The 14,542-nt window shown below is 37.8% G+C and overlaps 1 protein-coding gene across 4 annotated transcripts in view; it reads left to right on the forward strand.

Annotated features, from left to right (window-relative positions):
- The window catches only part of LOC110396100 (inactive phospholipase D5-like), a 304,755-nt gene that overhangs the window by 78,192 nt on the left and 212,021 nt on the right, over positions 1-14,542 (forward strand). Inside the window, exon 1 of one of the 4 annotated variants that reach the window (XM_021391425.1) lies at positions 10,708-10,743. The exons of the other annotated variants lie outside the window; for them this stretch is intronic. The gene's annotated coding sequence lies outside the window, so the exon portion shown is untranslated. Of the gene's footprint in view, positions 1-10,707; positions 10,744-14,542 lie in introns of those variants that run through there. 4 annotated transcript variants of the gene reach the window in all.

Genomic DNA, 14,542 nt, shown 5'->3' on the forward strand with positions numbered 1-14,542 from the left:
CTCTACTGGTTTGTGGAAGGGCACAGATTATCCAGAGTAAAAGAACCATAAGACATAGCCAGTTCTTATTTCAGAAACCAGTAGGACCAGATTATGTTTCTACAATAGTCAGTGGCTTTTACTGGAAACAAGCATAGTGTAACAGATTAACACAGAATTTTGCTTAGTCACAAAATAGGTTGTTTTAAAAAAAAAATCTGTGGCAAAAATTAGTTATGTGGATATGCTCATGTAACTTTCCATAATGCTGCATTATAGCAACTTTATAAGACAAATATCTTAATTGTCTTTAGGCCATATATGTGTTTTATATATATATGTACATAAACATATACTGTTTCTTTAGTGAGACAGTTTTTTTAGTAAATGCTATGTTTTAACAGGCAAAAATTACATTAAATTTATGTTCATTTATAATATTGCTAATGCGTATTAATTTTTATGAAGATTTTGATTGTTCAGATCATTAAATGACTAATACTAGTAACTGATTTTTATTATTGTTTTTATTTTAATTGCAGTTCCTCGGAGTAAACAGTGCTAAAACATTCTTAAATTAGTAAGGTCTGACTTAAATACACTGTAAATGAGAGTTTATCTGTGAAAAGGAGTGTTTGGAATGGTGTTTATTTTCAGAGTAAAACTACGTTTCTAATTTCCTCAGTATGCTGGCACTGGAGCTCTCAATACTGAACATTACTTGAAGCATATTTTTTTCCCTTTTATGTTCATGATAAATGTAAGTGTATGTAAGCATAACGTAAATGAACACTACTACTGAAAACAGATCTTGCAGTTTTATTAAATTGTACACACAAAATCATGAGTATTGAGTTGATGGACCATTAAGAGGATATGCTAATAAGTCTTCACACTTTATGCTATTTTGACCTGATCAATTGCCCTCACAACTTCAAAGCATTTGAAGTTGAGCACTGCCAAAGTCATAGGCTGAATCAATATTTTATCAATGTTACGTCTTCGTATATATCAGATGATCTCTTGGCTTTATAGAATATCAAGTTTTATTTATTGTGGTGTCTTCTCAAAAATATTTTCCCCAAACTTTTTTGGGGTTAACTATTATTATGATTTTGAGGAGGTAAAAAATTAAACTGAACCTGATTCATGAACCTATTTTCCTCTGACCCTGTTTTGAAAGTAAATTCAATTAACTTTTCATGTTGAAATGAAATGAAATGTTTGTGATTACATAGTTCTATATATTTGTAGTGTCTAATCAACTTCCTTTTCTATGATACAGCTATTTCATTTCTTGTTAGTGTGACATTCAGCTACTGAGAAGTTATTCTAAATACTATTTAGATATTTTCTTGGAAGGGACTTTTGGAGTACAGTATAAGCCACCTGCTCAGAGCAGAGTAACTGTGCAGTCAGAGCAGCTCTGACCTTAGTACATATGAGTTTTGAATATTTGCAGCTACAGAAATTCCATAGCCTTTCTGGGCAGACAGCTCATGTTTGACTCCACTGCTTTAGAGGATTATTTTTCTTCTGTTTGGAATATTCCTTTCTGCAAATTGGGAATGTTACTTCTACTCCTTTTACTGTGCAGTTCTGTGAAGATAGTGGCTTTTTTTTGCTACACTTTCTGCCATAGCCATTCACTAGATAGTTGAAGACTACAATTAGATAACCCCATTCTCGTCTTCAGACTGAACATAAAGAGCTCCTCCCTTAGCTTCTTACCAATATGTCATGATATCAATTGTATCAGCTCCTCAACTGTCCTATTTGCAGTCCACTGGACTTGTTCTAAGTTGTATCTTTCTGGGATTTTGAGAAGCCCACTGCTAGACACACTGCACTCAAAAGAGCATGATGTCCACTTACTGAGTAGTACATCTTCCAAAATCATAGATCAGATGGACAAGATTCATCTTGCCTTACTGTTACCATCTACAGCAATTTAAACTACCCAATCTAAGAGAGAAAATTTTCCCCAAAGAGTAATTCATTACATCTGTCTCAGTTATTTTAGAGAGAGAATTACTTGGTGAAGGTGCTTTTCTTTCTTCATTCACTTTTGAAGAAGCTTAGATAGCTAGACTAGACTGAACACATTAATTAGAGACAGCTACATAAAATAGGCGAAACCTAATCTGTATGCTGCTAAGATCTGCAATGGCTAGTACTGTTTTCGTGTCCAAGACAAAGATATTAAGAAACTAGGACTTGTCTCTTTAAAAGACAATATTTTAAAAGACAATAATCTGTCATCCTGCCAAATCTGTGGTAGCACCCTGCAAAAGCTGTGGTAATGGGAAATGGTACTGGGAAAACTGCATTTTCATTCCCGAGTCCTCAGCTTATGCAACCGCTCAGCCCTTTTCTCATCCCATCTGAATCAGTGTGGGTTTGTTAACTTGAGAGCTTACTAGCCTGCCCATCTACATTCTTTACTCTTCCATTTGAGAAGGAAGGGCAGGGTGGTAAGTAAGCAGACTACTGTTGTATTGACATGTTATTCCGTAACACTTTGAATCCACTACTACGAGATGAAAGCTGTGGTGAGGAAGAGAAATTCTGTTGAATCTGAATTTTACTGAAGCTCATTATCCCTTTTGGCAGAAGTGTCTAGGAATCTGTGATTTTGCATATGCATGTGCTAGACATAGAAATACACAACATTCTTAAAAAATAACTAAGAAATTCTGTAATTCATGTAATTTTAAGTTGTAATAAAATACATATTCCTTCTGTGTACATATTTCAATTGCTCCAGATTTTATTGATATTGCAGGAGTACAAAATCTGTATTCTGTCAGCAAACACTGATCTAAAGCAGAAAGAGTAGAAATATTGACTTAAAGAAAAGAAACTCATATTGCCTTAGAAGATGGACATTTAGCATTTAAATCTAGTGCAAGAATGTTATGTGAAGTGACACTTCAAAAAACATCCAAAATTATATACCTATTACAACTTTGTTGGGGAACTGGAATGGTTCCTATTGCTGAAAATATATATGCTAATATACTCAGTTTTCTGCTATTTCCATTCAGACTTTCCTCTCAAACAGAATGGTAGAACATGAAGTTCTGCTTGTACTGTTTTTGGCTGAGATAGAGTTAATTTTCTTCATAGTAACTCATATCCTATATTTTGGATTTGTGATGAAGAAGTGTTGATAAGACACCAATGTTCTTGCTGTTGATGAACAGTACTTATTCAGAGTCAGTAGGTCTTTTCTGCTTCTCACACTGCTCTACGAGCAAATAGGAAAGGTGTGCCTGAGAGGTTGGCAGGGAACACGGCAAGGACAGTTGACCCCAGTTGGCCAAAAAGATATTCCACACCATATGATATCAAGTTCAGACATAAAGCTGAGGCACGGGGAAGGAAGAGGGGAGAATATTCAGTCATGGTGTTTGTTTTCCCAAGTAACTATTACATGAGATGAAGCTGTGCTTTCCTGGAAATGGCTAAACATCTGCCTGCTGATGGAAAGTAGTGAAGAAATTCTTTATTTTGCTCTGCCTTCAAGCACAGCTTTTGCTTTACATATTAAGCTGTCTTTATTTCAACCCACAAATTTTCTCACCTTTACTTTTCTCATTTTCATCCCCATCCCACTAGAGGAGAGTAAATGAGCAGTTGTGTGGTGTTTAGCTGCTTACCGGTGCTGAACGTTGATAGAAAAATGTAAGTTCTCTGAGAAAAAGATCTCTCACAACCACTCTATAAAAGTATTGGTATGTCTTATTTTATTCTGTTAGTTTCTACCAGGAATACACTTTGTTTCTGTAGGATTATTAGTTAAATAATTATAATTTGTCATTGCTTTTACTTCCTGATCCCTTTTTTGGCATGAAGACACAGTGTCTTCCCTTTTAATTCATTAGTCCCATTTTATCTGAAACCTAGGTTTGTGTTCTAAAGCAATGTCAAACTGTATTATGAGGATGGTTAGTATTTCAAATGTTGACTTGCCTATAATTTGTACCTAGCTGAGTCAGGCCTCTTAACAAATGAAGCTCTGTAACTGACACACTGTATGTTATTGCGGTACTAACTTCACTTTCAATTTGACTTTTCTCCATTATTTAAGCAGTCATCTGTAGCTGTTATTTTTTTCCTATTAGAAGGTGCTCTAGCAAAACAGCCTAGAAAAATGACCTAATTTCACCTTACCTAAGACCAATTCCACAGTTAAGAGTATAGAAAGAGGTGTGTAACACATAGAATATGAAATAAAAAAGTAAGTATTCATCAGCTAGTAGGAAGAGACTTTTTAGCATTTGCTTCCTTGGGAGGTGTTCTTGTTACGAGAACGTTCGATCAGCATAGTCGCATATTCTGCTAGGATGGTGTTGGGCTGTATGAAATGATCTTTGTCTGTTTACAGTTTCTAGAGGATAGGTTATCCTCTCACCTCTAGCATTAACTGGCTGGCTTATTTGCAGCCTCAGAAAAGGACCAAATAATGCTTAGGTATGGAGCTTAAAATGCCATCTCACTTCTGCATTGAGCCCTCAAGCACAAGACTTGCAGAAGGAATTTATCTGGTTATTGGCTTTTCCCCCTTCCATGGATAAACACAGCTTCAGCTCCACCCTGTTAGTTTTTGAGAACACTGTATTCCCTGAAAATAAAACCGTTAAAGGAGCAGGATATTCTCAGCTGTTAGCTTCCTGCTGAGAAGACTGAAGCCATTTGGAAAAAAACACTCATGGTATTAGCTCAGGAAGTATCTACAATTCTTACAATGAAGAATGAGAATAAAAGGAAGCAGATACAGAAAAGCATATTTTCACAAAGAAATCTCCCAGTCTGCAGACCAGATATAATGAAAGCTAAATTCACTTTATATATACATATTTAACTTTATTACTCATTTTTATTACTCTTCCATATTTCTGCAATTGAATAGCATATGTAAAAACAAAAAAAATCAGATTAAGGCTGGTCTGTGAACTATGTGGTTTAAACAGCCATTGCTTCTTTTTCAGTTTGTAATATCTTACAGGTCTATCAGGATATTGTTTTTCATACCTACATAGATAGTTTTAGTCAATAACTGATTAGTAATGTGAGTAATTAACAATGATAGCTAATTCCCATCAGGCTGCAATAGGTGTTTTTCCATAGATTTTTAAAATGTTATGTATCTCTGTTGTTATTTTCCCTCTGCTAAAACTCTGGAACTGTGTTTTAAATTATAGCTTGGATAACAATTAAAAACTTCACTTAGCTCTTATTCACATAGGGAACAAGGGAAAGGATTGAAAATAAGATATTATTTATGTATAGATTATAGCTATTTAGGTTTCCCAGGGAAGGAAAAAGAATCATCTGGACTGAAACACATCTTTATTACTCTTGCCCGACATTGTCCTGAGAGTTGTTGAGAATCTTCCTCTCAACACCATAGCTAGTGAGAATGAATTCTTCACTCCCTAAACCAAACTTGTGTCATGGGAGACAGGAGATAATATCACATTTCAGTATTAGAGGAGAAAAAACCCACAATTCTAAAACCTCCAGCTTTTATGAGTTTTCTTTACTATGCATCTGATATCACTGAACAAGTGTATTGACTTACTGTTTTCTTGTGCTATCCTTAGGTCTGTCTTGACAGACCATTTAAAAATACTGTGTGTTTTGTGAACAAAATGCCAGGAGATTAACTACTAACTGCCCACTTGAAATAAAAGAAAAACTGCTTTGAACCTTCTACTTCTTCTAGAAACCTAGAAAGCGTTTCTTCCTTATCACGTTAATCCAAAATGTCACAAAATTGATCTAAATACTGGGTTGACAAGCAGATCTCAAAAAAGAAACAGCAGATATCAAAAATTCTGTTTGAAGGTACTGGCTCAACTCAGTTTTACTTTGTGGGAGAAAAGATTTTTATGCTTTTTTCTTTGAATGCAGATATCAAAAGTTATATTTATATCTCCTGCTGAATCAAATTAAGTAGAAACAAAGAAAGTGTTTTCTACTTCATCAAAACTTTTTACCCGAGCTTTCTCTTCAAAACCTATCACTGTCATGTCCTTTGATAGCGTGCCTCACACTAGTAGTATTTTATCTGTTTTTCTCTATCTTTTAAAGAAAAGCTGGAATCACTTGAAGGGGCCTTGCCATCTTAAAAAATCAGTATTTTTTTTTCCAACATGTAAAATTACTCTTAATTCTGTATGGTGCCTAATATTGTTGAAGCATAGATGACCAAAGGAAAGAATGTGTCATTTATATTCAAAATGCTTCTCTGTTCTGTGTTTGCCAGTTTGCGTATTTCAGGTATTACTCAGGGGCACACAAGAGTGAAGGAGTGATACACTTTAAAAGAAAGATAGGGAAGTATGCCTTTTTAAAAAGTAAGTAGAGGATGGATGCCAATATTTTCAGAAAAAGAGGAGAGCGCAGGCAGGGGTACAAATGCCTTAGCAATAAAATAAATGGAGATACTTGCGGTAAACGGGAATGAGAAACTCATTCTAGGAGAAAAGGATGAAGTTTAGAAGACAAAAAGAGTAACAATTATGAGGCCAGAAAATTGGTCTGTCCTGGATCTGTGATTTATCCCCCTTAGATGTTTGTATATGTTCTCATGTAACTGAACCTCTCTGACTGCTACGCGGAATGTGGTATCTGTGGACATATGACCTTTTGCATAGCCCGAGCTCTTCATTCTGCAAGGCACCCTATGCAATTTTACCTTCATGACAATCAGAATGGGCAGGCAAAAGAACTTCTTAGCCACATCTTCCTCAGAACAAGGCAGCCAATCAAATCAGCTTAGACAACTAAAGTAATTGAGAAGAAAAGGCAGGTAAATTGGCAACATAATAAAATATAAATTTCATTGCTGATAAATACATGATAATGCATGTTAGATACTGTTTATAGACATTCATAGAATTGTAGAATCATACAATGACTTGTGTTGGAAGGGACCTTAAAGACCATCTAATTCCAGCTACCTGCTGTAGGTAGAGTTGCCGTCTGTTAGATCAGGCTCCCCAGGGCTCCATCCAGCCTGGCTTTGAATATCTCCAGGGATGGGGAATCCACAACTTCTCTGGGCAACCTGCTCCATCCAGTGCCTCACCACCCTCTGAGTAAAACATTGTCCCCTGACACCAAACCTAAATCTCCCCTTTTAGTTTAAACCCATTCCTCCTTGTCCTATCACTATCAAATTCATGTAAATTTTTCTCCCTCTTGCTTATAAGCTCTCTTCAAGTACTGGAAGGCTGTAATGAGCTCTTTCCAAAGACTCCTCCTTCCCAAGCTAAACAAGTCCAGCTTCCTCAACCTTTCTTCCATAGAGAGGTGCTCCAGCCCTCTGATCATCCTTGTGGCCTTCCTCTAGACCTGCTCCAACAGCTCCACATCTTTCTTGGCCTGGGAGCCTCAGACCTGGACACATACTCCAGGTGGGACCACACAAGGACAGAGTAGAGGGAGACAATTACCTCCCTGACTCTGCTGGTCACCCCTCTTTTGGTGCAACCCAGGATGCTGTTGTCCTGGGCTGCAAGCACACACTGCTGGCTCATGTCCAGCTTTTTGTCCTCCAGTACTCCCACATCCTTCTCTGCAGGGCTGCTCTCAATGAGTTCTTCCCCCAGTCTGTACGCATATTTGGGATTGCCCTAATACAAGTGTAGCACCTTGAACTTGGCCTCATTGAATCACATTAGGTTCAAGTGGGTCCACTTTTCAAGCCTCTCCAGGTCCCTCTGGATGGCATCCCTTCCTTATATTGCATCAACTGCACCATTAATCTTGGAGTTATCAGCAAACTTGCTGAAGGTGCATTTGATCCCACTGTCTGTATCACTGATAAAGATGTTGCAGAGCACTAGTCCCAAGATAGACTCCTGGGGGACACCACTCATCACCGACCACCATCTGGACATAAAGCTATTGACCAAAACCCTCCGGCTGTGACCATCCAACTAATTCTTTATCCACTGAATAGTCCAGCCTTCAAATCTGTAACACTCCAATTTAGAGATAAGGATGTGGTACAGGACCATGTCAAAAGCCTCGCACAGGTTCAGGAAGATGACATCAGTTGCCCATCCTTTGCCCACTAACGCTGTCACTCCATCATGGAAGGCAATCAGATTGTTCAGGTATGATCTGCCCTCAGTATAGCCATGCTGGCTGTCTTGGATCACCTCCTTCTCTCACTTGTGTCTTAACATATCTTCTAGGAGGTTCTGCTTCATGATCTTCCCAAGCACAGACGTAAGGCAGCCTTAAGTTCTAAATGACAGTATATTTAAGTATAAACACAGAGGTGCTTGCTTCCCAGTGAATTGAAGCATAAAGCATCAGCTATTGAAGCAAAGATATATTTTAAGAATGAAACAGAAACAATCCTGAAATTCATTTATTAGTAAATCCTCTTAAGAAATTGTGTGTGCCATCATATGCAATATTGTGTGATGTTGTCAAAAATAGACAAAATGCAACAGAAATTTCATTTTTATCCTGGGACATCTGAAATATCACAGCTGTTTAGTCTGGAGTAATGATTAATAAAGGAAATACATTGTAAGGAGTGAAAATAGTGAACATTTTAGCATGGGATTTTGTTGAACGGAAATGAAAATATTCTTCATTTTAATGAAACTGAGCAATGATTGTGGGATTAAGTGGGGTGGGTGGTGCCTGCGAGCACCTGGGGTGGAGCGGGAGGTCATGGGTATCTGTGGCGGGCGGTCGCGTGTACGGGTATAAGTAGCTTTGTTGCGCAGCATTAAATTGGCATTCGGAGCTAGACGCCATGCGTCCATCTCCTTTGTCCCTGCATAGGGGATTATGCAGACGGGAGGGCGCCTCTGAGGTGTTGCACGCCGGGTGGGGAAGCATGGAGGCACGCAACAATGATGAAAAGTAAACTTATAGTAGAAGATAAAAGTCATGATGTAGAGGTCCATGCTACTATGAGGAATTATTTCTATTTAGGTATGGAATGGATTTGTGGCTTTGATTTGTTGGATTGAGACTAGTGCCCACTGAACATCACAGCAAGCTGTTTTGGCATTAGTATTTCATTTTATGCTTGGTAAATTCATGAAGGAGCCTGAGACCTAGCTAATTTCCTACTTTGTAGATAAAATTAGTATAGGAAAAAATGTCCTCATCTGGACAGAGGTGCAAGCTCTGAGGCATTTGCTGTGAATCCTGACACAGGGGTGGTCAGTCTTGGAACAGTCAACAGTGAGATGAGGATTGTTTGCTGTCAAAGAGTAGACAAAGAGGTACATCATCAAAGGAGAAAACAGCTAACATGAACTGCCGCAACTTTTTGTAAAGTTATTGCCATGTTGTTTTCATCTGCATGTGAGAAAGCCAATTTGTGGTACATGGACATGCCTACTTTTTTATAATGCCTTTAGTCCATGCAGCAGCATCAAGAATAGAATTATTTTTCTTCCCTCTCTCACAAATGCTCAGAGGTTAATCCATAATAACCAAATATCCCATAAATTTCCCCTGACTGCCTTTTTCTGAATAGTTCTCAATTTCTTTGAATGTGTTGTTATTTGTCAAGGGAGGAATTGAAGATTAATTAATTATAATATTAAATATCTGCTCCTCACTTTTCCCTTTTCCATGTCTCATCCCACCTTGTGCATTCCCTCTTTTTTCAGTCCATTGCATCTTGGCTCTCACTGAGAGCTGTCCCTCAATCTCTTCTGTTTTTAATCTCATCTAGCCTTTTTTGCGTATCAAACGCATTTATCTCATCTAGCTTTTTTGCGTATTCACCTCAGCTGTACATCCACAAAACAAAACAGTTTAGAGTGCAAAGACATAATGTAACTGAATTCACGCATTCATCCACGTGAAAGCCTTAGGGAGCTGCTGTTACTCTCTCTCCTCTTACCAGCACAGTCCTTAGGACTTCATTTGGTTGCAATTGATATCAAGATTCAGTTCAAACCTATTATCTCTCCATCGCCTTTCAGGAACATAACTCTCATCAACTAACTAAGCCTTATTGCCTTACCGAAGTAGTTTGTTTTGACTATCTTTGTTTTTTAGAGGAACAAAATGGACTTGCTCTTAATCACAGTAAATCAATAGTATAGGTAGCTCAGAACCAAGAAGTCTTGGCAATAGCCACATATAAATATCTGGTTATATTTTCTCCTAGATGTAAACTGAGGCTCCAAACAGGGCCTCAGCTGTGAGACCACACTCTTCCATGTTAAGTGCTGATCCTGCACTGTAGAACAAACTCCCCCTCCTTCCACATATTCACCACACTTTGCAAACATTAACTAATTAGTTAATCTGAGGTCCCACTTCAAACCTAGATCCTTTTTTTAGAATCTGATTTAGAGCTAATTAATTAAGATGAGTTTCTGGCTTATTAATCTCTTCATAATAAGGACATTATTTTGATTAGTCTTATGCTGCTTTCTCTCTTTCTTATTTTTTTTCTCTGAATTCAACATCATCCTCTTTGAAAGAGTAAAAATTGCTTGTTGACAATCACAGACTATAAGAACAGCAGGGATCAGGTTTGTACTTCTATGGGAACTGTTGAGTCATGGCCCAAACCACTGATTGAGCACCTGGAGGAAAGACCCAGTCAGCCCTGGAGGCACAGGTGAAGGCAATTCACTTGTGTGACCAGAAGGGTTGAAGCCAGGCTCCACCCCTCTTAGGCCTCATTTAAGGGCTGACTGCCTCTGAGGAGGAAAACTCCTTGGTGGAGTTTTCCCTGTGAACCTAGATCTTTGGAGACAGGTGAGCTATCTTCTTCTCTTCCTTTATAGCCACTTTCCATCGCGTCAATCCTTCCATCATTATAACTCTTTGTAACACCTTTTCCATCGTGTTGATCTTTCTGATTGCCACAGTGCTTATCAAACCAGTACAGCAATTGGGTTTTCCTAGGCTGTATGATATACAGGGTACTTTTGCTTTGTAGAATTAACAAAAGCTCGCTTTCCCCCTCATTTAGATCCAATATTGCATCCAGTTCAAGTGAGCTTTCACCATGCTACTAACTTTCTGCGCTGTGTTTCTGATAAGGTATTCCCTCTCTGAACTTAGACTGTAAGATTTGAAAAACAAGTAAACAACTACTGATCACAAAAACATAAGCGAACAATATACAGTGCAGATTTTCAATGAAATCTTATAGACTATTAAGTTAGGAAAAAATCTCTGCTGCAATATATTTCCAGTAGTCTGTGTAAGCTGCATGCATACATTTTCAAATGGACAACTTTTCACAGCTCACTTTGGTGAACTGTCCACTCTTGGTAGAATAATAATGTTGCTAGCCCTTTTTCATTAGCCTCATATGACAATGGGGCTCATTTTCCAAGTTGTGCGCTACTACACAGTCCTCCAATGCTTGGTTAGAAGTAGTAATTAATGAGTGCCCGTAAGAATTTCTTTAAGTGTGAAGTGTAGTTCTTCAAATTATCAAGCCCTGAGCTGACCTTAACTGTAGCTTTAAGCAACATTAGACAGTACTGTAACTAATGTCTGAGTAAAAACCCCACAAGAGCTGTTTGTCAGTGACTGATCATGCCCCAAGGAGCAGAGTATCTGCTATTTCACAGTTTATATATAGATTGGGATTATTATTAAGCAAGGTTCTAAGATTACTTGTGATATTAGAAAGAGCTATGAAAAGACAAGGCAATAATGCATGTTACCTGGATTATATTTAACAAAAGAATCTTTCCTGGTTACTTCTTGGGTACTTCAGTGTCAGTAGGCTATCCTCTCCTTGGGCTGTTCTGACTTGAACTTTTCCTTGAGTTCTTATGCATTCGTGACCTTCATGGTCATTTATAGATCAGAAGTTTGACTATATAATCTTTTCCACAGTCTAACTTACCTTCTTCTGTCTTTTTTTTGTTTTTGTTTTGTTGTTGCTCTTGTTTTTGTTGTTTCTTTGCTTTCTTTTATGATGTGAATCAGCAGGAGGTAGGGTTCTCTTCCCTTTGCCTTAGTTCTCTGGAACAGTCTGTTTCCATTCTTCTTAGTCTTCCTTAATATTTCTTCATTTTCTTAAATTTTGTTCTGTCTACCTCCCTTTGTGTGCTAAATTTTATGTATCGCATATCCAGCAGAAGATTCAATGCACATATTGCTCGTTGAATTCATAACTTCCACTTAACTGCAAGGTTCAAATAAATTCCATGCAAAGCATATTGATAGAACTATTAGGGAAGCTTAATTGCCAATAGTAAAGCATTCACAAAATAACTATTATGTATTTGACCTCTAGGAAGACTTTCAAAATATCATGAAAAGGCAAGGCTAGGAACAGAAGTTCATAATATTTAGGTACAAAAATTCATAGATTCAGATCAAGGTTTTAGAATTTCCCTTGCGCCAAACATCATGCATGTCTCATTGCTCTATATGATATAATTACCTCTTTTTTCCCTATTCTTATAGGATCTATTGACCTTCTTCCTACTTTGCCTACATACCATCCTGGCACACAACTTCTAAATCTTACCTCTTTTTATTTCTTCAGAATAATAAACATAGTTAAATTAAACTCTTGGCAATTTTTCACAAGCTATTTGCGGTTCGTTGTTTCTGTTCTATGAGTTGAAAAGAGTAAAAACATTTGCAGAAATGCTTGTCTATTTTTTCCATCTTTATCAGCTGGTCTAAAAAAAAAAAAATATGGCTCTTCTCCATCCAAACTACAACTGAAATATATTCTCTGCTAATGCAGAGACCTTCATGGATTTTGGAAAGAATGAGATGACTATTTTTGCCCTAATCTTGTTAAGATCATAGTAACTGCAAATAGATCTATACAGTGAATAGATCTACACAGTGAAATGAAAGGGAACAGGGAAAGATCCCTGTCTGCAGAGCCAAATTGGATGGGCTTATGTCCATACCACTTTCGTCTGGTTCCTTCCGAAGCAGAGTAACTAATTAGCACTTGGCTCTGGGTTTTCTGTTTTTTTTTTTTTTTATTCCTGTGGCCCTAAAGTATAATTACTTTAATGTTCAAACAGTTTGAAATAATGTGAGGTATGTTCTATGCTCCACCAGAACAATGTTTTTATCAGCTGGTACAGATTTTTGTTTATTTCATGCTCTGAAGTGCTCTGGTTGCTGAGGATGCAGTGGTGGATAACTACTCATGCAGTCTTATGCTACTGTTCTTTAATGTGATCCCTGCTACGAATTATCCCCAAATCAAGTAACAATGCTTTTGAGAAAACTAATCTGAACTGTCAAGACAAAGCTGAGAGAAGGAAGAACAGCTAAGCATTATACACAGTTGTGATTCAAGCAAAGGTTTGATCTTTCTCATTTTAGCATTGCAGACATCCTTGAGGTTTCTCTGCTAAGCAGTTTTACAGACAAACTCTTCAAAAAACAAAAGGTCAGTAACACTGTTGGTGAAATCTATTATAGTCAGGCTTTGCAAAAGAAGGGAGTCAAATTGCTGTCTTGGAAGAAAGAAGAATGGTTGGAGCACAGCAAGAAGCATTTAACTTCTTTCAAAAGAGCATAGATAGAAGGCAGGATGCAGAGAGCTGAAGAGAGATCCAAAGGTAAATGGAGGACAAGGCCAAGCAGATTGTGTAAGAGAGAAGCATGTGCTAATAAGAGCACCAGAGGAGGAAAATCAGACAGAATTAATCAAGGTGGGAGAAATGTGGGAACAAGCTGTAAAAGGTCACAGCAAGGCATGGTCATGGGGTTGAATGAGGCTTTCAAAATGAGGAAGATGAGAACTGATTTTGCAGGAGAGTAGAAAGAAAAATGCCAGAGTGCTGTTTTAGGAGCAGTAAGATAAGAGGAGCTCTGATTCAACTTAGAGATGTCCACCTCTTGATAGCAGAATCAACCTCTAGTCCTTCCAGCTGATGCCATGGTGTTTGAACATCCTTGTTTTAACATCCTTGAAGTTAGTTAGAAACCCCACCTGATACTTCAAGAAAATGAAAACAAAGATTCCAATAAAGAAAAACTCCAAAGAGAGGATGTAAGTGTGATTCAGAATAAACACACTGCTTTCAAAAATAATGCTGAAGTCCTTACCTTAGTGTAAAACTGTAGAAGGGAAAGGGCTTCTCCTACTGTTATTCTCAGGAAGTGACATAGCTGTGAGATGTGGTCACAGGCTGCTATACCACAGTATGTTCTAAGCCTTGGCTTGTCTTACTTGTTCATCTGTGCTGGAAATCCCTATTAATCCACAGCAGCAGTCTGTGCCAAATGGCAATCATCTTATTTGTATTCCTTCACTCAAAGAAAATAATTTTTAAATCCCTCAGAGTTCCTGAGAAATTTTCAGAAACCTGGAATGGAGATAAATGGACAAGAAACTGGCTGTCTGGCTGTAAAGCAAAACTCCTCAGTGTAGTACTCAGACTGCTATCAGCATGTCCTGATGACTCTGCTTTTCCTGTACTGGTTATTAAGAACTGGGAAGAATTCAGATTTTATGAGAGAGTCCAGCACAGAAGAGTAGCAGACAGCTGCTTTTTAAGTGACCGGAGGGCAGAAGGTGATGTCTTACATTTGGCAGGTGTCATGGTTTTATGAT

Source organism: Numida meleagris, chromosome 3, assembly GCF_002078875.1.
Source record: "Numida meleagris isolate 19003 breed g44 Domestic line chromosome 3, NumMel1.0, whole genome shotgun sequence".
Classification (NCBI taxonomy): domain Eukaryota; kingdom Metazoa; phylum Chordata; class Aves; order Galliformes; family Numididae; genus Numida; species Numida meleagris.